The following is a 21,108-nucleotide window of genomic DNA, read 5'->3' on the forward strand; positions in this document are numbered from 1 at the left end:
TTACCCCAGACAGCAAGGGTTCTATGTACTGAGTGAACTAAGGATATTCAGTCCATAACCTTCCAGAACACAGGGTGGCCACGTGCCACAGTTCCCCCGGGACAGTCCCCTCCCAGCTGCCAGTCACCATTGCCAGGTCTGCTGCGAAGACATTATGTTCTTCTTATTTTTCCAGCTTTCTTGATTCTTGTTGTTTGAATATTCTTTGTTTTTCCACGGAGGCATTTGGAGATAGGGTCTCCCTGTGTAGCCCAGGCTGGCCTCAAACTCTCAATCCTCCTGCCTCAGCCGCTTTCTGGGTGCTGGGATTACAAGCCATGTCACCATGCCCAGCTCTGAATGCACTGTCTCAGCTGAAGTTTTAGGACAATTCTCTCTGGCTTCTCAATATTGGCCACCTAGTGCTAAGGGATCGTGTGGAACTTACAAATTAATTCCAGAGTGGCTTCCAGGTAATATTCCAGCATGACGCATCACACTCTTCTGGTTTTCTTTCATGTCCCTAAGGAAAATATTATTGAGTTCTTCATAATGATCTTAAATTTTTCTTGTAAATTTTTCCTGGGAATTCCTCTGGGGTTTTTTTTGATTGTTTCTGTTTTATTGTTGCCATTGTGAGTGGGGACCGATTATTTCATTATGTTCCGACCGGTTGTTCTTAACAGATGAAAATTATTGATTTGTGTTATGTTTGTTTTATCTCTGGCCCAGTACCTTCATATTAAATTGTTATATTAAATTATTTTTCCAGTTGTTTCTCTTGGGTCTCTGAGGTCTCCAATCACACCAACTGCAAATAATTACAATTCTTTCCCAGAGACACACCATTTAATTCCGTTTCGTGTCTTATTGCTATGTCCAGCATCTCAGCAGAATGAGAAAGTGCTGCTGGGTTTTTTTCTAATGGAAGTTTTTGAATGGTAATCATTTAAAATGCCCATTAAGAGTGGTCCTGGCTGCTGAGTTAAGACAGATTCTTTAAAGCAATAGCAAAGTACCTTTCTGGGTCTATTTTTAGCAGTTCCTTTCAAATCAGAAGTTGGCAATGAGATCTTTGTCAAACGCCTTTGTCATTTATTAACAATATGCTGGCTGACCTGCTGGTGTTATGTATTGTACTAATAAATTTCTCTAATGTGAGTCCATCTTTGGATTCTTTGCACAAACCCCACATAATCACGGACGATTATGTCCCTAACATTCTGTGGAACTGGAAATTAGATTTGCTCAGGACTTACTGAGGATTCTTGATTGGATATCTTTAGGTGAGATGGGGGGGGGTGTTCAATGACTTTGCCAACCTGGGGGATGTAGGCTCTTTCTATTTCCTTCTCCAGGTGGTCGTCACGAGCTCAGCCAAGGGACATCTTGGTAGGGAAACCCTACTCTCAGAGGCCCAGTGCCCTACAACCCTGCTGTGGGAAGAAGCTGTGTGGACAAACTCTATGAACCTTTCATAAAGGCAGGCCCACTTTCTCCAGACCACTACCACCCTGTGTGTGTATATGTTCACGCATGTTTATATGCACGCGCATGTGGAGATCACAGGCCAATATCAGGTGTCTTCATCAGTCATTTTCCACCTTATTCTTTGAGACAGGATCTCTCACTGAATCTGGAGCTCACTGATCCAGCTAGACTTGCTGGCCACAAGCCCCAGGACCCCACTGGCTCTGCCTCCCAGCGCTGGGATTACAGGCATACGTGCTTTTACCGGGGTGCTCAGGGATCCAAACCTGGGTCCTCAGGCTGGGGCAGCAAGCACGACACCCCTGGGCCTCCCTGGGTCTCACTGACTCTGTGAATTCGAGGTTTCCACAGTGACGGTGGCTGATGGTGGCGGAGGCGGCAGGGTGAGCTCTTCTGAGAATCTCTTAGGCACTCAGAACACTCCTTGTTTGGTGCTCCCAAAAGCAGTCTAGGGGGACTGTGGAGGAGACTTCCCCCTCCAATGGGGCCTGTCGTGGGAGATACCTCCCCGCACCCTCCAGGACCTGCGGGGCTATTCCGCACCATCCATGTGTAGACAGGTAAACAGTGCAACAGGCTGGGGCGGGAGAACAAGAAAACAGAAAAAAAAAAAAGAAAAAAGGTGACAATTCAGGCCCCTGAGGGTTCCCTTCTAACAGACAGGAAAGTACCTCATGGGGCAATGGTAAGGCGCCCAGAGGGGCATTTTGTGGATGGCAGCAGCGTTGCCCCCTGTTGCTCGACCCTGGGGCTGCCAGGCCCTGATAAACAGAGTGAAGTCACCCTGCAGATGGACCAGAAGTTCTGAGCGTCCTGGAAGCAGCTGCCACAGAAAACAGCTACATGCCACCTGGTTGCAAGCATGGAACCTGCACATTAGGGGGTGGGGGGCAGAGAAGAAGGGGGGCAGCAGGGGCGCACCAATACATATGCGTGCAAATGCACACGTGTACAAGTCAATTTCTTTAAGTTTATTTTTGTTTTTCGAGGTAAGGTCTCACCCTAGCTCAGGCTGACCCGGAACTCACTATGGAGTCTCAGGGTGGCCTCGATCTCATGGCGATCCTCCTACCTCTGCCTCCCGAGTGCTGGGATTAAAGGCGTGCGCCGCCATGCCTGGCTTAACAAGTTTTAAGAAAAGAAAAAGAGGCCAAGAGCTGTGAGACAGGAGGCAGACACTCACAGTGGCTGGCAGGGACGTGTGGAGTGCAACCAAGCGGAGCCAACAGTCTCCCAGAGCCCTTCCTGTGTGTCTAACCCAAAACCCCCGAGCAGGGAGTGGACAGAGGCCACTGTTACACAAAATGCCAAAACACCAGGGACAGGGCAGGCAGCGGCCGGTGCCCTCCCAGCGTCTGTTCCCATTTGCCATCTGCTAAGGGCCTTCGTAACCATAGCAAGGGGGTCCTGGGCTCTGGCTCTCAGGCCGGGCCGGCTCCTCTGTCAGGTCTGAGGACCAGCGTGTCCCGGCTAGTGGCCGTGTCACAGAGCAGGAGCATGCAAGACCTGACATTTGGGTCTCTTTGCCTCCTGACCCTGCTAGTCACCAGCCAGGGGTTTCCATAGAAACTCCCAAGCATCTCTGCACCTCTGTTTACATTTCTGACAGGTGGAACCGCCAATAGCCATACACGGAGCTTTTCTGTGTTTGTGGCGGTCCCGGGCACGGGGCAAGCACCCCAGTGTCAATGTGTGACAAGCAGGCACAGGTTGGAGGCCACACCCGCTCTCCCCGCCCCACAGAGCACGGGGCTCTTCTGTGCACGGCCCTTCTGAAAACGGCGATGACCATGCCCCCGGGTTTATGGGGATGGCACGGCCACAGGAGCGCTCTGCAAGGCAGCTGGTTCCTGGGTTCTTGCAAGGGTTGGAGGACTGGGAAAGGCAGGAATGTGAGCGTGAGCATGGTGCAGGGGTGGGGGGCGAGCCAGGAGTGGGGGCTTGCTCAGGGGACATGGGCTCCACACAGGCCGATTGGAGCACAAGGTGCCATGAAGAGCCCCCTCCCCGATCTTGGAGTCTGCAAACAGGCCCTAATAACACAGATGGGCGTGTTTATTAAACAGAAAGGCCACAGGAGTATCACCCTGGGAGCGAGCCCGGAGGCTGCCGTACCAAGCAGGAGTGCAGAGCACACAGGGGCACAGAGAGGAAGAGAAGGACCAGCTTCTGTCTTCAGCCCCATTTGGAGCTCCAGGGCCAGACTGACCCTCCCCATGGACTGTGGAGACCGAAAGTGGATGCCACAGGCAGGTGGGCCAGGCCCCAGCAAGGCACGTACAAAAGGGCCTGCATGCCCTTCTAAAACCCAGGGTGGGGAGGTCAGACCATGGTGGAGCTCTGGCCCCTGGCAGGATAAGGCCCCTCCACGGGTGCTCATGGAAGACGGGACTGGAGGCACCAGGCTGATGGAACCCAGAGCTGTATGAAACGAGCAAGTGGGGTGGAAGCCCTGTCATGGGTTGGGGTGACCCCTGGGATGCCTGGATCATCTTTAGGAAGCTCCTTGGCCATGTCTGAACACCCTGGACCCTGGCTTCCTCTAAGCCCTATCATGGGAAAGAGCAACAAGGCCATCTTCCCCAGTTACATGGTCTCTGGCAATGTCAGAGCCTAAGGAGGCCCCCTCACCAGAGCAAAAGCCACCCTTCCAGCCAACTAGATAGGGGGTGCACAGCTCATGCAGGGCCAGTGGTCTGGAACTCACACCTCCCCTTTGGGGCCCCTTGTCCATCTGCCTCCTCTGTCCAACCTGAGGGTCCAGGGCTTGTGAGAGATGAGGAGGGCTCGAGGCACTTGCCGGCGCCCATAGGCTGGGGTGTGAGTATCACCAGGCCCATATCCCTGTCCCAGGGTGGTGGCCAAGACAATGTGATCAGGTGGCCATAGCTTAGAGAGGGCTCCTGTGGCTGGCAGTCTGGCATTTTTTATTTATTTATTTATTTATTTATTTGAGAGCGACAGACACAGAGAGAAAGACAGATAGAGGGAGAGAGAGAATGGGCACGCCAGGGCTTCCAGCCTCTGCAAACGAACTCCAGACGCGTGCGCCCCCTTGTGCATCTGGCTAACGTGGGACCTGGGGAACCGAGCCTCGAACCGGGGTCCTTAGGCTTCACAGGCAAGCGCTTAACCGCTAAGCCATCTCTCCAGCCCCAGTCTGGCATTTTTACGCTGAGACCTGTTGGGGCCTGGGAGAGGACAATGTGCGCATGAGTATGCAAGTGTGTATGTGTGAGCGTGCAAGTGCGTGAGTGTGCAAGTGTCATGATTTCATGAGTGTCCATGCTCCCAGCCCCTGACCCCTGCCGTGGCCCACCTCTACCCTCCTCCATATGTCATGCGCACGAGTGTCTGCCTCCTGTCTCACAGGAGCAGGAGCTGCCGCCGCAGCAGCTGGGGACCTTCCATTTTGGGAGTCACAGTGGGGCCTGGAAATGGCCCAACTGGGGCGTGAGCTCAGCCTCAGGGTCGCAGTGTGCTGGCTTCCTGAGGGAGCCTGCAGCTCTCCTGTCTGTCTGCTCCTGTCTCCTGCTACCTGGCTGAACACAGCTCACAGACCACACACCCCAGCCCCCCCCCAACATCCTCATCTCCCCCAACCCTTCTTTCTGCTCTTCATGGAGACCCACACAGCCACCAGCACCCCAAGGCTGCTGAGGAGGGATTTGAGGCCAGCAGTCTCCCCACGGGCTCACCACCTCGCCCCCGGGCTCTTTCCGCACTCAGTTCACAGCATCCCGGGACACTGATGACCATCATCCAGTCCCGACCCCTGCTCTGGGAGACCCCAGACATCCTCCTCAATCCCAGCCCACCTCCCCATGGGCCAAGAGGGACCCAGAGGGTGCTGCGGGTTCTGTCCTCACCAATCCTTGCCATGAGGAGCCCACAGATCCCAAGTCCCACCAACATTCCCTCCAGCTGCTATAACGGCCCAGCTCACCTCGCTGGTGCTACAGGGCACAACCCACATCACGACCGTGTCGGCAGAGTGCGGTCCCGCACCACCCATGGGGTAAAAGGCAAAGACTCAAGAGTGGGTTCAAACAAGCAAATGTGGCCACCTAACCGGGCGGCTCAGTGGACATCATAGGATATGTTAGATAAAATATAGAAGGTGATGCTTTAATTCTGTCCAGTGCTGTCCAACCCGCCTTTGAGCTGGGTTCCTGACCTCCAGGGAGATGAAGAGGTTCAACTCACATCGCCCCTGCTGAGCACCAGACACTGTTCTGAGAGCTTCGCATCCATTCATATATTTATGCAGCTTTCTTTTATTCCCACTCCCCCCACCCCCATCCCCGCCTTTTTTTCCGAGGTAAGGTCTCACTCTAGCCCAGGCTGACCTGGAATTCACTATGTAGTCTCAGGGTGGCCTTGAACTCACGGCCTCTGCCTCCCGAGTGCTGGGATTAAAGGCATGTGCCACCACGCCCGGCTCATTCCTGTGTTTAGAACATACACAATCCCCTGACACTAATGATGTGGTTTCCATATTCCAGACAGAGCCTGGAAAGGCTAGTTAATCTGCCTGAGTTCCCACAGCAGTGGGGCCAGTGTTGAAGCCAGAAAACCTGGCTCGGAGCCCGTGATTAAGGGCTGTGTGGCCCTTGGGTCAGTGGAATACAAATCTAAGATGAATGGGCGATTCTCATGGGGCAGGGACGGCAAGGGTCATGGTTAGTGGGAGGAAGTGAAGGTTACCCGGAGAGAGGGGTCTTGGTCCCAGGAAGCTGCAGAGCACGTGTGCAGGCGCAGTCCCAGCTCCCCCGTGAGCACACCTTCTCCAAGCCTGCTGACAAGTACAGAACCACGTGCCTAGCAGAACACCGCCAGAAAAGACACTCAGGCCCAGGCCCAGGCCCAAGCTGGGTGTGTCCAAGGATGTGGATGGCAGTATCAGTTATGATGGCCAGAGAGGGACACAGGGTAAAAATATCACGGGGTGTGTGTCCTGTGGATTACTGCAGAGCAGTGAAAAGGAAAACTGCCCAGCCAAAAGCACATTGTTCAAACACCCGCTGTACTAACCCCTGTACGTAAGCATTAGCACTAGCAAGCAGTCTCCTGTGTTGAGTTCAAATAAATAGAGTATGAAAGTGTGAGGATAATAATCACAAAATTAAGGAGTTGGGAAGAGGTTACATGCCATGCCTCCCATTTGCCCGGTAGCTATGTGGAGTCGCCTCCTTTCCAGCTCTGGGACTAGCCACGCCATGCGGGAGCCCAGGAGGCCCACCCTGGCGCTCAGAGCAAGAGAGCCTGTCCCAGACCACAGAAGCTGCAGGTGGGTTACCTGAGACTCTTCTCAAACAACAGAAGTTAAGACGAGGCTGAGCATGGGGGTACAGGCCTATAACCCCAGTGCTCGAGAGGCTGAGGCAGGAGGATTATAAGTTTAAAGCCAGCCTGAAACACAGAGCAAGACCCCGTGCCCTACCTTACTCCAAGTGAAGACAGTGAGTTCTGTTACGTGCACTTTATCACAGTGAAACATGGAACGGGGTTGGGGAAATGGATCAGAGGTTTAAAGCACTTGTTTGCAAAGCCTGCTGGCCTGGGTTCAATTCTCCAGTACCCACACAAAGCACAAAGTGGCACACGTGACTGGAGTTTGTTTATAGTGGCAGGAGACCCTACTATGCCCATTCTCTCTCATTCCAAATAAATAAATAAATATTTTTTTTTAATGGAACAGAAAGAGGAAGGCAACAGTCCAGCACACAGGAAGCTCCCAGCATATGAGGGTTCATTCTAGCCTGGGAGGGGACTCGTTGGATTATCCCTTGTGCCTCTGATCGTATTAAATATTTTATAATTAGTGAAATATTTATTAGGGGTTTCTTAAATATTTGAGATGCCTTGAATATTTCATCGTAAATTTTAAAGTGTTTTGAAAAGAAACAGGCTATGGCGTGACACTGAGCTCCCCATGTGTGGAGGTATGCAAGGAGAGGCTGCCGTCAGCCTCCGGAGCCCGAGGGGGAAGCAGGTTAACAGAGTGAGCTTTGCAAACACTGGCTTCTGAGCCCTGTGCTAGGGTCCTGATGCAGTGGCTGTGGGGGTTCCGGGGTGTTTGCGTGAGACACAGCATTGGCTGGGGGCCTTCCTGGCAGAAGTTCTGTTTTCTCCCACTCAGAGGGCCAGGCGGCCACACCCAGAATTAGAAGGCAATGTCCACGGCTCTAGGCCCCAGGGGACAACTCAAGCATCTCTTTGCCTTCTGAAGGGTGGTGGCCAGTGGATAAATTCCACCCAAAGAGGAAAGCCCTCAGGGTCCCAGCCTGGGTGGGGTGGGGCGGGGCACAGCAGAGCCATGTGTCCTGGGAGGCAGACTGTCATCTTCCAGGTTGGTGGCTTCCGTGTTCCAGGTCCCTCCTCACCTGGCCCATGTGCCACTTGCAGCTCCATCCTAGGCCGAATGTGTGTCCATCCCACCACCTAAGAGGCCACTTCCTAGCCTTGGACTCCACCCCACAGGTCTTAAGCTCACTGACTTCTGCCCAGAGAGACACAGCCACGCTGTGGCAGAACGGATACAGTTGGTTCTCCTGACCCTTCTGCGAGGCCCCTCCCTGAAGCCTGGGTGCGTCTTGGGGCTGGCAGCCCAGAGGCTCTACCAAGTCCAGAACTGGTGTGCCGCTGTGCTGATGAGGGCCTCAGGCAAGTGGCTGAGTTTCTCCCTGTCTGGGCTTGTCTGTCAGAAAGCTGGCAGATGCCTCGAAGGGCTGAGACAATGAGCTCCTCCCAGACCAAATCACTCCCAGTGAAGGTCTCACTTGATCCAAACATGTGATGACACACATAGCAACATGCATGCGGCACACAGCAGTCAGGGCCCAAGCTGACACTCAGATGCAGGCGTATGCATTACTGTCAGGCCACCCACCAGATGCGGGTCCTCTGAGCATGAACCAGGCCTGGCTCCATGGGACCTGGTGTGATGTAGTGAACCAAGAACCAAGATGGGCATGAGCTCAGGGCCAGTGGCCAGCCATAGGACACAGAGGAGTGCCTCTGAGCCCCATGATGCCCAGGAGCAGAAAGGAGCCTCAATGAATCTCGGGGAGGCAGCCACAGCCCAGCAAGGGTCCACCCTCACAGGCAGCCATCTGGTCTACCAGCTGCCTGGGCACTGGCAGCCATACGGCTGGCTCCCAGCAAACATGCACACACACACACACACACACACACATACACACACACACCAGCACACTTCTGAGTGGAAGCTGGTAAAGGTCCCCAGCCAGCTCTACAGGGGTCACATTCAGGCCCCTGTCCCTGTGCAGGTGGCAGGACCCTGGACAGTCCTGAGCTGGTTCTCATGTCTCTTCCTGCAGAGTCCAGAGTCCAATGTACTCAGGACATCTGAGCACAAGCTCCAAGGGGAAACTACTCAGGCGTGGTAGGTAGCCAGGACCTTTCATCAGGGGCAGGTGACACAAAGATCAGAAGTGAGCTCTTCAAACTAACAGAAAGCTGGAACACACAGGGTCAGGCAGGAGGCCTTTCTAGAACCCCTGTGTGGCTCTGTCATTAACTTTAATGCGGCCTGGGGCCTTGGCTTCCCCAACCAGAACATGAACAAGAATGGTCCCTGTGTGGCCACATGTCCTATTGCTCAGTATAATTATTGATGTGCCTCTTTCTACTCTCTGAAGTGCTCTTTTGGACACTAAATGGAATATATAGCCACCCCATGCTTTCCGAATGCACTCAGTATTTCCTGTTTCTTGGTAATTTCTAACAAGGGCTGGTACTTTTGTGGGGTTGCAGTAAGCCAGCCTTGAAAATGGACCTGTCCAAGCTTCTGGGAGACTCTCTGTGATCCCTGTCTCCCACAAAGTCCTGAGGCTTAGGACAACCACTGTGGTGTTTTGAATCAGGTGCCCCCATAATCTTAGGTGTTCTGAATGCTAGGTTCCCAGTTGATGGAGATTTGGGAATTAACGCCTCCTATAGGGAGTGTATTGTTGGGGGCAGGCTTATGGGTTTTATAGCCAGTTTCTCCTTGCCAGTGTTTGGCACATTCTCCTGTTGCTATTGTCCACCTTATGTTGGCCAGGGGGTGATGTCCACCCTCTGTTCATGCCATCATTTTCCCTGCCATCATGTAGCTTCCCCCTCGAGCCTATAAGCCAAAATAAACTTCTTTTCCCCCACAAGCTGCTCTTGGTTGGGTGATTTCTACCAGCAATGCGAACCTGACGGCAACATCCACAGAGAGTGTGTGGCCAAGACCTCATGGTGCTTGACAACTTCTATTCTCTTCATCTTCCTTTGAACTTGAACCCTGGAGCTCAAGGAACTAACTAAAAATAAATAAAAAAATAAATAAAGACGACATAGGCCCGATGTCCCCTAGTGGGATGTGTGGCAGTGAAAAGAAACAGTCCCTGAAACGGAACAGTCATGCCCACTCCCCGCCAAGCTGGAATGCAGACGCAGTGGCACGACCCAGAACAGCCACTTTGGTCCCATACGTAGAAACCACAGGTGACTGTAACGGCCACTGACTGTTTTATGCACAAGATACCAACTTCTATCTTGTTCACCATATTTTGTCTCAACAGCTTGATTTGACACAGAGGAGGGACTTCTCACAAAGGGGAGTGGATTAGTAAGAAAATAATCTGGATGGGGGGGAAGACAAGAATACAACCCCAAAGTTTGTCCTTACCATGTGTGTTCCTCTTTCTTCCCCCGCCTCTCTCCACAGCCCATCTCCCTCCCTCCAGGACACCAAGCCTTGAGGTGTCTGCGCCTCTGAGGAGCATCGCCAGCCTGGAACTGTAGCCCGCCCAAGGCTCAGGCACTTGGGGGCCTACCCTTCACATGGCCCTAACCTCCACAGAGCGAGCAGCCAGGCCGAAGAGCTGGAGAGACGGGCTCCCGGACTGGGGTCTGTACAGATGCCAACACTCCACATCTGTTCCCAGAGCCACAGCCCTGTCAGTCCCATGGGCTTTGCACCAGAGACAGGAGAAAAGGATATACTGACGATAAACACTGCATAAAGGAGCCCTTGCTCCTGCCCGGCTCTGGGCCATGTCTCCTCACGTCACATCAGGGCTCTTAAAAAGTCCCAGCCTGGCTGGGCATCGTGGCACACGCCTTTAATCCCTGCACTCTGGAGGCAGAGGAAGGAGGATCGCCGTGAGTTCAAGGCCACCCTGAGACTCCATAGTGAATTCCAGGTCAGCCTGGGCTAGAGTGAGACCCTACCTGGAAAAAAAAAAAAAAAAAAAGTCCCAGCCTGTCAATGTCCTCTGATTCCACGTCCCCAGTCTGCCATCCTCTCTCCTCCTCCTCCACAGCTCCAAGCCAGTGTGATGCCCGGTCGCAGTTCACAGTAGGGGCCACTGTGGGTAGGGGACAAATGGTGGTGGCCCGCACAGTCACAGGTCACTACACAAAGGGGAAGTGCAGAAGCACATGTAGGTGGGAGCTGGGCATGGTGCACACATGCAGACACACAGGATGCCAGGATGGTGGACCCGGTATGAGCAGTAAAGCCTGTTGGGTAGAGAGATAAGCTCAGGTTGCCTCTCCTAAACCCTGCTTCCTCCCTGCCTGAGCCAGAGAAGCAATGGCTGGAGATGTGGCAGCCATCTTGGGACAAAGCCAGATACCAACCGTGAGAAAGCAGGAAGCTCCCAGGAAATGTTGATGGTGTCCCTGAGCTGTGTACCAACTCCACAGCCATCCTCCTTACATGAGCAAAAGGAAACCCCACGCAGGGTTCAACAATGCATCACAGGTCAGGTGTCTGACCTACAACACCTACCTATACAACCAAAAATAATACTGAATCATTTCATTCAAAAGTGACCCACTCTGTTCTTTTCAGTGCTTTCTGACCCTGTCAAAGGGAAGGTCTCAGACCAGGGTTGGCAGGTCTTACACACCCCGGCATGCTTGCTGGATTTTTTTTTTTTTTTTAAATAAAGCAATCACAAGCCTTGGGCTCCGAGCCTCCCTGGGGCTACGGCGTCCAACGAGAATTTAATAACATTGTTTTCTTTCCACTGAATTTATTTTTATGATTATGAATTCTATTTATGGCCAGAGAGACTTGTTTCCCATTTGTGTAGTGCTATAAAACTTCCCTTTTAAATAAATGTATTTAAGTTTTTAAAAAGCGGACTGATTTAGAAGGAAGTGGAGGGCAGACACAGGGGCAGCGGGGTCTGTGGGGGATGCGGTACGGGCAGTGGCTGCCCAGCCCTCCACAGGAAATTGCTCTGGGCCCCAGAAGAGCGCAGGTGTGAGGATCACTTGCATGCTGGGGGCGCACAGGGGTCTGTCCAGGCCATGTACCCCCAGGGCTGGGGAATTCTAGAAAGCTGGTCTCAGGATCATGCCGGGCAATTTGGGGCTGAACGGGTACAGGGGCTGGAGTCTGGTCATTCCTGCCCACTTATGCCTGCCCGCCCCTGTGTGGCAAGACTTCAAAAGCAAAGGCTCCAGGAGTTGGCGTGACCTTTTGCTAATTAGCTGATCCAGACAGCAACTCAACAAGCCTACAGCGGTCGCTGTCACCCACTGTCACCCTGGGGCAGATAAATGGCTGTTCTGAAGAGAGGAGCTGGGTTTTCACAGAGGGGGGAAAAGGGACAGACACATGGTGAGGGTGACGGGATGGACTTGGGCAAGTCACCAGGGTGTCACCTTGGTTCATGGCACCTCCAAGAAGCATGACACTCTCCCCATTTCTCAGACAAGAAAACTAAGATAAAGGACAGTAAGGGTCTGACAGAGAGTTTAGACTCCATCTAGCCCACTTTAGACACCTCTCTCATGAACATGCTGCCACCAAAACCACCAGACCAGTTGCTTCCCTACTTCTGTATTCAGTGTCCAAGCAAAGCCACAGAACAGAGATGGACTACAGACGCCCAGTGCTTAAGAAAGAGGCTCCTGCACCCAAATGAGCAGAGAAAAGGGAACAAGGGCATTTAGAAGATGTGTCTAAGAAGATCTTGGGGACTGGAGGTGTGGCTGAGCAGTTGAGCTCCTGCCTAGAATCCTTGAGAAGGGGACTGGGGTTGTGGTTCAGCAGTGCAGCTCCTGCCCAGAATCCCCCAGTGAGGGGCTGGAGATGTGGCTAAGTGGTAGAGCTCCTGCCTAGAATCCCCCAGTGAGGGGCTGGAGGCGTGGCTCAGTGGTAGAGCTCCTGCCTAGAATCCCCCAGTGAGGGGCTGTGGGTATGGCTCAGTGGCAGAGCTCCTGCCTAGAATCCCCCAGTGAGGGGCTGGGGTGTGGCTCAGTGGTAGAGCTCCTGCCTAGAATCCCCCAGTGAGGGGCTGGTGGTATAGGTCAGTGGTAGAGCTCCTGCCTAGAATCCCCCAGTGAGGGGCTGGGGTGTGGCTCAGTGGCAGAGCTCCTGCCTAGAATCCCCCAGTGAGGGGCTGGGGTGTGGCTCAGTGGCAGAGCTCCTGCCTAGAATCTCCCAGTGAGGGGCTGGGGTGTGGCTCAGTGGTAGAGCTCCTGCCTAGAATCCCCCAGTGAGGGGCTGGGGTGTGGCTCAGTGGCAGAGCTCCTGCCTAGAATCCCCCAGTGAGGGGCTGGGGGTGTGGCTCAGTGGTAGAGCTCCTGCCTATAATCCCCCAGTGAGGGGCTGGAGGCGTGGCTCAGTGGCAGAGCTCCTGCCTAGAATCCCTCAGTGAGGGGCTAGGGGCATGGCTCAGTGGTAGAGCTCCCGCCTAGAATCCCCCAGTGAGGGGCTGGGGTGTGGCTCAGTGGCAGAGCTCCTGCCTAGAATCCCCCAGTGAGGGGCTGGGGTGTGGCTCAGTGGCAGAGCTCCTGCCTAGAATCCCCCAGTGAGGGGCTGGGGGTGTGGCTCAGTGGTAGAGCTCCTGCCTAGAATCCCCCAGTGAGGGGCTGGGGTGTGGCTCAGTGGCAGAGCTCCTGCCTAGAATCTCCCAGTGAGGGGCTGGGGTGTGGCTCAGCGGCAGAGCTCCTGCCTAGAATCTCCCAGTGAGGGGCTGGGGGTGTTAGTGGTAGAGCACCTGCCTAGAACCCTCCAGAGAGAGACTGAAGGGCATGGCTCAATGGTACAGCACCTGCCTAGCTTGTGTGGGGTTCTGGGTTCCACCCCAGCACTGTCAAAATAAATAAGTAAAGGGACCTCGGAAACAGTGTGTCCCATCTCTGGGTTCCTGAGGAAGACCTAGCAGAAGGCCCACCCACCTCCTTCAGGCTTGCAGGAGCCTGGAAGCCATCTGCTCTGCCACCTGCCTTCCCAGGTAGGCTGGCTGGGACAATGCCCATCCTCGCTCCCTTCATTCAAGAAACACTCAGTGCCTACCACCTGTTCACCCGAGACGCTGTGCTTGCGTGTGGACTGGGATATCTGGGGCAGAGAGAGGGAGAAGATCTCTCAGGAGATCATGGCCAGAGGGGGGACCATTTCTGGGCATCCTCAGTCTTCTACCCTTAGGGACTGGAAGTCTTTCCTGCACTTCCTTGAGCAACGAATTTACCAGACAATCGATACATCCTGCAGATGCTCACTGTCCCAGACAGGCGTATGAGCCCACTCTCTAGATAAAAATGGGAGGTCGGGGCTGGGGAGGTGGCTCGGCGGATAAAGCACATGCCACTCAAGCTGGAGTTCTCATGTTTGACCACCAGACCACACCTAAAAGGCTAGAAGCCCTGGAGGGCTTTGGCCATCCCAGCACATTGGCACCGACAAGAGGCAGAGGCAAGAGTTTCCTGAAGCTTGTCACCAGCCCAGCAAAGAAGAGCAACAGGACGAGATTCTGGAGCAAGAACCTCAAATGAAGCACTCAGGCACAGGACTGCCCCCAAAGCTGTCCTCTGACCTCTCCGCAGGCCATGGCATGCACACCTCTGCAGTGGTGGAAACTTCCTTCCCCAATGGTCTGTACCCAAAGTCCAGCATATTCCAAAGGTAGGTGGACTTGGGAGGGGGTGTGCTAGCCAAGTAACCATATGAGCAGAGGCCTGAGGGTGGTCCTGGGCTGATGCCCACCTCCATTGGCTTATGACATGTGACCCCTCCCCCCAATAGCCTGAGGTTAGCACAGCCAACTATGCCCAGCCTCACACTGACAGAAAATACTCCACATAGGTTTGGGGCCTCCATCTCTTGGCCATCTCCTCCCTCTGCAGCATGGGGTCAGAGCAACTGCCCCTTCCCTCTGTGTGGCACAGCAGGGACCAAGTGTCTGTCATCTTCCTTCCGAGCTCAAGCGGCTGCCCAGTTCAGACAGGTGCTGCTAAAAGGAGAGTCCCAGCCCAAGGCAGGTCCAGCACACGGCAGGCGTTCAGTCAGTCAGTGTTACCTCTCCGCTTTTCCTCGCCAGTCCCCCTGCCTGGCACACCAGTTTGTCTTCCTAAAAGAGTTTTGTCCTCCACAGTCACTTCCATGCACACATCCTCCTGGGCCAGTCACCCCAAAGGGAAATTTTAAAAAAATATTTTATTTATTAATTTGCAAGCAGAGAGACAAAGAAAATATGGGCTCACCAGGGCCTCTTGTTGCTGCAAACTCTAGATGCACTCTCCGCCTTGGGTACACAGCTCTATGTGGGGACTGGGCAATCAAACCCTGGGTTGGCAGGCTTTGCAAGCAAGTGCCTTTAACCACTGGACATCTCCCCAGTCCTCAAAGGGAGTTTTTTGAGACAGACAGGAGCCATCTGACTCCCAGCAGACAGGTGTATGCCTTGAGTGATTCTCTGTCCCCCATGTGACAAAATACTCCCACAAACTCTCAACTACCTTTCTCCTGTGATCTGTTAAAATTGGCTGAGCATTGCGCTGGAGAGATGGCTTAGCAGCTAAGGCACTTGCCTGTAAAACCTAAGAACCCAGGTTCGATTTCCCCAGTACCCACATAAACCAGATGTGCAAGGTGGCAGATGCATCTGGAGTTTGTTTGCAGTGGTTAGAGGCCCTGGCACACACGTTCTCTCCCTCCCTCCCCCTTCTCTCGCTCTCAAATAAATAAATGGCCAAAAATAACCAAAAAATATATTTTAAAATATATTTTAAAGTATATATATTTTAAAAGCTGGCTGAGAATAAGAACCACAAAGACCTGAAACAAAAGCCAGGTGTGGTGGCACACGCCTTACTTAAATCCCAGCATTTGGGAGGCAGAGGTAGGAGGATCGCCATGAGTTCGAGGCCACCCTGAGACTACATAGTGAATTCCAGGTCACCCTGGGCTAGAGCGAGATCCTACCTCAAAACAAACAAACAAACAAAAAAAGACTTGAGACAAATTCAAAATGTAGAACTCTTCAATACTCAAATACAGTAGGCAAGCAACCAGCTGGGAAAATATATATATATGTGCAAACAATTGAAAAGATTTTTCCAAGAACTGTTGGTTCGCAACAGCACCTCCTGCTGCCCACATGATGTATTGCAACATAGCTCCACTAGGCAAGGCATTCAGCCAAAAGAACCTGTATAGAGTTCCATTTGAGCCCCAGAACTGGGTTAATAATGCCCACCTGGAGGAATCCATGTGAAGTTGCTTAAAGAAGTCATACCTTTAGCTTCTGACATATGCAGGAGGCAACCTTGTCTGGCCTTATCTGGCACAGACTTTCAGTAGCCATAGTACCTGGGTTCTGGAAGTCACTAGAATGGGGCATCACTCTCCCTTCCCACCAGGATTCACCTCAGTATGTGCTCTGTCACCTCATGCTCTTGACACTTCAATCCTGAGGCACCCTGTGGCCTTAGTATCCCCTCGAGGAGAGTGGCTCTGCCAGGTTCTTGGTCTCTAAGCAATGCACCCTTCTTCAAGAGCAGGTTGAACACACAAAGTTCCCAGGCTGCATGACCATCAGAGATGCTCTTCCCAGGCCAGCCCGTCCTTGTCCATCCCTCACTAGGGCACCTACTGTTAGTGACCAGGTGGAAACAGTGACACACACAGAGGATATCGAGTCAGGAGACAGAAATCTTGCAGCTCTGTAAGCTGAACTAAACAGTGTAGAACCTTGGGGAAGCTGGACACTGACCACAAGGCTTTCATTCACGTATCAGTCACTCTCTGCGCCTAGCATGACTGGGAAGCTTCTCTGAACGTCATCTTATTCATCCTCACCCGTCGTTCACGGCCAGGAAGCATTCCACAAATAGAGAAACTGAGGCTGGTCACACTGCTCGGATGTGGCATAAAGCCACGAATGAACGGAACCCAGTCCACGTGTGATTTCCGCCACCCTGCATTGGTGACACTGTGGTTTACTGGTGTGGCTCCTCGGCTCTGAGCCCGCTGCTCGGGTGCTCCCTCTGAGCTCTGGCAGAAGCCATACTAAAAGGACACTACGGAGGGGCGATGTGATGTGGGGCAGGAAGTGGGAGGCACAGTGGCCAGAAGAGGCAGTAACATCCTGGGGTTGGGGACTCTGGAGCAAGGGGCTTTACAGCAGTGGGGAAGAGGGTCTATGGCACCCTCACCCCGGGAGCGCTGGCCAGAGCCTGAGAGCCAGCTGGGTCTGCACCCTTGTCCCCAGTGTCCCTGCCTGCAGCTCCCAGCTCTGGCAGTGAGTGTCGGAAGGCAACCCGAGAACCTGTCGCTGGAGGAAGTGTGTGTATGCAAATACTCAGTGAGTGGTGGTAATTACCTAAAATTGTGGGTTAGGAGCGGATGTAAATAACCAAAAAATATGTGGGGAAGTGGGGGGAAGGCTCATCAATTAGACTTAATTACTTAACAGCTAATTCAAATAATAATGGACTGTATTTGAATATGCTAATAAGGCTGAACCCGCCCTGGAAAAGGTAATGGAAATCAAATAGCAGGTGAGGTGAAACCAGGGGACCAAGACCAAAGTCCCTGCTTCCCCAGACCTCTGCCTTGTCTTCACCGGGGCTGCTCAAGGCCACCTTGTCAACCCCAGGCCGTCCTAGATTCCAGCTCTCGAAGGACAGAGCCCAGAACCCAGGGAAGCCCTGGGAACATGCTGGTGCGCACACAGGTGACAGACAGGGAAACGGTGTGGCACTTCCCAGTCCCCCAACACCAGGGGAAAGGACACAGTTTCCAGCCAAGCCATCTGAGACGGAACAGTGACATCTGATGCTGGGACCCATTATGCTGGTATGGGCAGAGGCCGGGCCATCGGTTGGGAACAGGGACGGGATGTCTGCAGTCCTATCCAGTCTGCAAACATGTTCTCACCTTCAGTACTGCGGAAATCATGTCCACGCCAGGGCAGCAGCCCGGCGCCTGTCACTCTCACACAGCCTCACAAGCACACGTATGTGCACACATGTATTTCCATTTGTGTGCACGCATGTCCGCGCACCCGGGCAGGAGCCAGTGTGCGCCCGAGGCCTGCTCAGGGACCCCACAGGAGCTGCCAGTGTGACAGAGTCTCTCTGGGGCCGGGCTCTTGACAGGCACGGAGGTGATGAAAGGACTTCGGTCGGCCCTAGCATTCAGGCTGGAACTGCTCCGAGCTGGGCGACAGTGCGGATGACAGATTCGCGGCTCTGCCGGCCGGATCCAGCTAGGCAAACCGAAGATGCGGGAAGCAGGTGGCAGGAGGGCACACTAGCTCTGCGGTTGGCAGAGATCTGCGTGGTTCCACATTTCAAGCAATGTCAAGACGCAGAACTGCTGGGTCATGCCAGGGTAGGTCTAGCAGGCTATCTATCGGGTGTGCGCTGGCACCAGGACTCAAACAGAGCTGGCATCTGAGTGAGAACACACTCCGGGGTGCCTTCGACAAGCCTCGGAAATGCCAGACCCTGGCTTCCCCCTCTTAGGGGGCCCGAGCTAAGGATCCACCAAGGAAGACACACAGAGTCGCAGTCTGATCTGGGAGAAGGCTGGCAGGTAATGGTCATCCCATTTTACAAATGGGACATTGTTCAGGTGGGAAACCAAGGCTCAGGTTCATCAGATGAACTGTGACTGGCCAGACAGACAGACAGACACAATTCCATTACACGAGGGGTAAACTGAGGCTCAGAGCCACCCCCCACCCCCCACACACACAGCTTGGGTGATGGAAGAAGGAATGCCTCAGGCATCTGTGGTGGCCTCTCAGCCCAGTGGTGGGAGCAGCTGTGGCCACTTAGGGTAGCCAGCATCCCGTGCTACCCACCACCTCCCTAGGGTGAGGGACAACTATCTCATCCACTTGCAAATGTCTGGGTGAGAGGGGCTAGAAAAGCCGGCAGCGCCCAAACTTGACATTTGCATTTCAAATACTTATATCAGCAAAACAAATAACTGTAATTATACCATTTGCATATTTGTGCAACGATTGTTTAGCAAGGGGGGGGGAGGAGGGACTTTTGCTGATGCCAGCAGTCCAGCCTCCCGCACAGCTGTGCCGCCCGCCGCCGCCTGCCTGTCATCCCAAGTCTCCACCGCCCCACACCTCTCTGTGCCCTGCGCCCAACCCAGGCCCTGTGTGTGGTGGGGGGCGTGACCTGCCAACCTCGGGCGGGCGCAGCTCCGCCTCACTCTGTGCCCACCCGACTACTGGGCAGCTCTTGGTCCATCCCCCGGCCTCCGCACTACACAACTCATTTTCTCCACCATCCTGATGGGAGTGAGGGGTCCATAGGCTCGGCAGCCCCCTCCAGGCCCAGGCTGACCTTGAACCCTAGGCAGGGTCCACCTTCTGTCCACTTGCTTGATGAACAGATGCTGTGGCCCAGGTCCCTGCCTTTCTCTGCACGCTGGACACACATCTGGGATGCCCAGGTCTTGCCTGACCCTCTCCTGGGTGACATGATGGGGGGGGAGGAATCCTCCAACTGGGCGAGGAAGGGAAAGGGCTAAGGAGAAGGGGTACTTGGAAGCTGATCTCCCTCCATGCCCACCACAGATCAAACTCAGGATCCCACGGCAACCCTGTCCCCAGGCCTGGGTGACAACCACTGGGAGGGCTGCACAGAGCGAGAGGCAGCGCCCTACTGCCTGTAGAATTAGCTGAGATGAGGAATCACAGGGCAGGCAAAGGGACAAGGGAGTGACCACAGACTTCAAGAGGCTAGCCAGCCACAGGTAGGCCAGACATGGCAGGGATGGGCTCTGGCTACAGACAGCTCAGAGGTCCGTGTGTGGGGCACTGCATCCGTGCCCGAACCTACTGGAAGACCATGTGTGTGCAAAGGCTCACGCAGTGAGTTGGGGACAGAAGCCCAAAGAGGGGACAAGGAAATGCCCTTCTGTCCACCTTGACAAAACCGAAATCCTGTCTTTCCAAGATGACAGAAACTTCCTGCCTCTTCCGCTTGGCCTCCCTGAGTCCACAAGCAAATCAGATCCTGGCCTTGAGTCCAAACCAATCAGGTCTCTGCTTACTTACACCCCTGAGACTGATGATGAGGCCCATCCTGATTGGATGTCTGAACCCTATGAAGAAAGTTACCCCCATGGCCCTCCCTCCCTCTGCTCTTACTTTTGCCCCCTGACCTGGCCTGAACCTCCAGGGGAGTCTGTTCCTCCTTCCCCGCCTGGCTGGGAGAAAGGGACGGAGGGAATACTCAAGCTTAGCTTGTGTGTTTGACTTCTTGCATTCCGTCTGGGTCATGCTTTGGGGGTCCCCTCACCGTGATCATACATACAATTCATCCCTGATCTCTGAGGTCTTCACTATTCCTAATCCTCTGTGGTCTGTTATTTGAAGGGGCTTCCATGTTCAATCTCTCACAGGTGCATGGAGCTGCCCCAGCCTTCCCTAGATACCAATTTCCCCTAGATAAACCTCACAAATTATGATTTGCCCCTAACTAAACCCAGTAATTCATAATTTAGCCTTCTTGAGTCCATTTTATCAATTCTTTGTTAAGATAGGATAATAACCCAAAATTGGGATTCATAAGTTTGGAGGACCCCTCCTAACCCCCCAAATCCTGCACCAGTATGAAACTGTGTCTACTTGGGGTTAGTGCCTGTGAATCTATGGATGGCCATGTACATGCAGAGGTGTGTGTGTGTGTGTGTGTGTGTGTGTGTGTGTGTACATGCACACATGCATGCATACATCTTCAGACAAGTCTAGTCCTTTTGCCTGAGCCAGGGCCAAGAGACTGGGGTTCCACCTGCCACCCCCATTGCCCAGGGTGGGTGGAGGAAAAGACACAGCCCCATTGGTGCTGGGCCGGGAGCTGGGCCCATGAATCCATTACAGCTCCCTTCTAACCCCAGTCACAGCACATCCTGGCCACCACCCAGAGGCTGTGCCCTTGGGTGGGGTGTCCCGTGAGACTATCTCCCAAACCTCACGAGGTGGAAACACTATCACAACCCCTGCTTCCAGATGCAGACGCAGACACTGGGGCTCAGGGAGGTCAAGTCACTTGCCCAAGGTCACACAGAACTGCTAGGAATTGCGCTGAGCCTGCCTGGCCCCTTTTCCTGCACGATATTCCCACCCACACCCACACCAGGGGACAGCTGCCGTTCGTAAGGATGTGAGACCCCATTTTTTGTTGAATTTTCAGACGGGGGTGGGGAGTGTCTCACTATGTAGCCCAGGCTGTCCCAAGCTCACAATCTCCTACCTCTGCTTCCCAAGTGCTGGAATGACAGGCATATAACACCATGCCCAGCTTAGACCTACATTTTGTAAAAGAGAAACTGAGTCACACTGATGGTCAAGCTGGCTGAGGAAGAGCCCC

The 21,108-nt window shown here is 53.7% G+C and overlaps 1 protein-coding gene across 4 annotated transcripts in view; it reads right to left on the reverse strand.

Annotated features, from left to right (window-relative positions):
• The window catches only part of Elfn1 (extracellular leucine rich repeat and fibronectin type III domain containing 1), a 69,211-nt gene that overhangs the window by 13,233 nt on the left and 34,870 nt on the right, over nucleotides 1–21,108 (reverse strand). The window contains exon 1 of one of the 4 annotated variants that reach the window (XM_045142586.1): nucleotides 428–444. The exons of the other annotated variants lie outside the window; for them this stretch is intronic. The gene's annotated coding sequence lies outside the window, so the exon portion shown is untranslated. Of the gene's footprint in view, nucleotides 1–427; nucleotides 445–21,108 lie in introns of those variants that run through there. 4 annotated transcript variants of the gene reach the window in all.

Source organism: Jaculus jaculus, chromosome 2 (genome assembly GCF_020740685.1).
Source record: "Jaculus jaculus isolate mJacJac1 chromosome 2, mJacJac1.mat.Y.cur, whole genome shotgun sequence".
In the NCBI taxonomy this organism is placed as follows: domain Eukaryota; kingdom Metazoa; phylum Chordata; class Mammalia; order Rodentia; family Dipodidae; genus Jaculus; species Jaculus jaculus.